At 37.7% G+C, this 3,016-nt stretch overlaps 1 long non-coding RNA gene across 2 annotated transcripts; it reads right to left on the bottom strand.

Moving 5' to 3' along the window:
- Positions 1–1,000: 1,000 nt before the first annotated feature.
- Positions 1,001–2,760, bottom strand: LOC117593474. Of its 2 annotated transcripts, XR_004574886.1 has the most exons (5): positions 2,742–2,760; positions 2,255–2,336; positions 1,808–1,901; positions 1,509–1,628; positions 1,001–1,249 (listed from the first exon to the last, which is right to left on the bottom strand). It is a non-coding gene; the product is annotated as an uncharacterized LOC117593474 (long non-coding RNA). The 2 variants fall into 2 exon arrangements; XR_004574885.1 differs by lacking the exon at positions 2,742–2,760 and having other exon boundaries at positions 2,255–2,355.
- Positions 2,761–3,016: the final 256 nt, after the last annotated feature.

The raw sequence follows: 3,016 nt of genomic DNA, 5'->3' as shown, positions 1-3,016 counted from the left end.
CATGTTTTTTGTTGTTGTTGTAAACAAAGATTGTTGGTCTCCATGCGAAAGTTAGTCTACAGTATCAGCCAGTTTAAGTGTTTCAGCATGAATATAGTACCTGTCGAAAGTTTGGACACTATTATCCATTTACTTGTCTCCAAACTTTTGATTAGTACTATATATCTCAGAAAAGCTAAGGGAACTTTATAAAATGCAGAAGAGGATGAAAAAACATCAGTCTACAGCCTGAAAAACAAGTACCAAGACAGAAACTATTAAGACTGCTTATTAATGGTGTGAAATGACACACTTTGAAAGTGCAGAATATATTTTAATTTTTTTTTACTGCAATTATTTTTTACTTGTATTCATTAATATTTTCCAGTGCTGATCCTGATGCTTTTTTTCATGCATATTCCTCAGATAACTGACAACTTCAAAGAAAATGTTGATGCAAACATTGTTGTAACCCAACGTACAGATCCCACATTATTTTAGAAAAATGTGAAACCAGTTCCAAAAGCACTCCTGACTAGTAATGGGAGATTGAAACAGGAGCTCTGACACTATTCTCATTTTTCGGTGTATGTGATTATTGATGTCCAAAGCTTTATATGATCACATGCAGTTCCAAAGCTTGCTGCATAATGCAGTGTTCCTAATTTCTCAGATGTCAAGGTGCTTTCAACCATTGACCTCTATTGAACACTTTAGTGAACCAATTAAAAAGTTTCCAACATGCTTTGTCTACATAAACATGAAAGTTGATATTCATTTCTGACCAGCAGATGTCACTGTTGTGCACTGCGATTTAAACCTAAAAGTTAACTTTTTTCAACACAATCATCGAGTTTCAGAAAAACCTTCTCTAAAGCATAAATAAGGTTGACAAAACTATTTTCTGCAGTATGTAGTTAAAAAATAATTTATATGAAAATTGTAGTGTGCCTCAAAACCTAGTGATTAGTGATGTATTGATCATGAAAAAGAATTATCAAAATCATAATGCAACACAAACCACTTTGAAGTCATGTTCTTTTATTGAAAGAATTGCAAAGATTTTGAAAATCTGAAAACACATTTTTGTGAAAATGGATGTTACTCATTTTCAGCCCCATTGAGGACCAGACCACCTTGTAGCTTATTTTGATTTCCAGATCACCCCTCCACCTAATGTAAGAACCAGGACACCTTCATCATTCAGTCGAAGAAAGGGTAGCACATCTTTGTTGCCACCACTGGTTTTAGAGCTCCAGATGGGACTTTGCTGTGTGGTAAGAAGAAATTATATTATAAACTGAAACTAATAATGAACCCAGGTAGCCCAATGAAACTCTTTCTCTCCAAAATCTAATCATCAGCTTCCAATCCTCCCCAAATGAATACATATGATACATGTGTATGGAAGTTGTTCTGAACTGTCAACCTACTCTGTTTTCTACCTAAACAACAAAAGTTACATGTAATATCAATGCATAAAACAGAAATATTCCTTTCATTGGTTAAAGGGAAACATCTATAATTACATTGGTATAGATGACCAGGTTACCATCCCCTTGCATTATAACCTGTAGAGCGGCTGTGTTGGCAGTGTTTGAAGCCCAGACAGCCTTGTCATTAGTGTAGACCACAAAGTTGCCATCATCCTGTGAGGAGAAAAGGTCATTTTAGCATAAAACTTGTAATACAGTTGACCTACAGTGAGTGCAGTAGTCTGGACTGGCTCATTAACCATTTTCAATTGCCATTGTTTCCTTTCAAAATAGAGGACCATTTAATTTTTGTATTTAATTTCCATTGTTGGAGAACAGAGATATAGACCTACCTGAAAGATAGCTTTGGACTTTCTATTGTTAGACAGGAGGTAGTCCCCTTTAAACAGAATCCTGCCAACGCTCATGTAGTTGGTACTCATAATTCTGAAAGAGATGGATTATATTGTTTATTTCTAACAATTGCCTGATAGTAACAAAATATATCTGGAAAATAAACACAGAAAAATAAGCTAAACAAGTAAAGACAAAAATTAAAGGAAGAAAATAAATGGGCCTAATCTAGACTATTTTATACTGAAAAGGTATAATCTACAAACTTTCAAATGTACAGTATCATGAACTTCTGGTGATAGTTGAAATACATATTTAAATGTCAATTCTTTACCATATAGCACCTCACAACGGCATCCTGCTATATATTCTCTGCTAATGTCCATTCTCTGCCATATAGGCCCACACATTAAGACAGAAAACATTTAGGTTAGATAGGCACTTACAAGTATTTCTCAGCAGCAGATTGAAGAGATGCAGGTTGCGAGGTGATGTGTGAGGTGCTGAAGTTGGCCAGGGCTTACATACCTGCTCAAGTTAAGGGGGCGGAGAAAAATGGATGAGGACATGGGGGAGTGGAACAGTAGACAGGTTTCTGTTGAACAAGGTTTGTATGTCAGCTGATCACTACAACATCTCTAGTCGCCTCCTCAGAGTATGTGCAAATCAACTAGATGTGTTTTTCAACCCAGTTCCTGGAGTCACCCCACCCTGCATGTTTTAGGTCTCTCCCTGTCCTCACATACCTGATGTAGCTCATCAAGGACTTGATAATGAGCTGATCATTTGAATCAGGTGTGATAGAGCAGAGAGAGCTCTAAAACATGCAGGTCGGGGTGCCTCCGGGAGCAGGGTTGAAAAACACTGAACTAGACGTTCGCTATCAAGAGTTTACAATATACGACTCCCCCTTCCCAAGTTGTTATCCTCTACCTGCTTAAAAATGTCCACCACTCCGTCACCCAAACATGCTAAGGTGACCGCGCTGTCTTTAATCATCATGAGTTGCTTTGAGGGGCTAGTTAAGGCCCGCATTACCGCCATCATCCCGGTCTCCCTGGACTCAATTTCCATGCTGCCATAACAGAGCCACAGATGATAGCTTTACTGTGGCATAAGACACCGCCGATCCCACCTGAACACGAGGAAATCTTATGTGACATTGCTGGTTACTGAATAAAAGCTTGTTATACAGGACATTTATTTCC

Source organism: Esox lucius, chromosome 20 (genome assembly GCF_011004845.1).
Source record: "Esox lucius isolate fEsoLuc1 chromosome 20, fEsoLuc1.pri, whole genome shotgun sequence".
Classification (NCBI taxonomy): domain Eukaryota; kingdom Metazoa; phylum Chordata; class Actinopteri; order Esociformes; family Esocidae; genus Esox; species Esox lucius.
The sequence above is the reverse complement of the archived record's forward strand: the minus strand, read 5'-3'. Positions and strand labels throughout refer to the sequence as shown.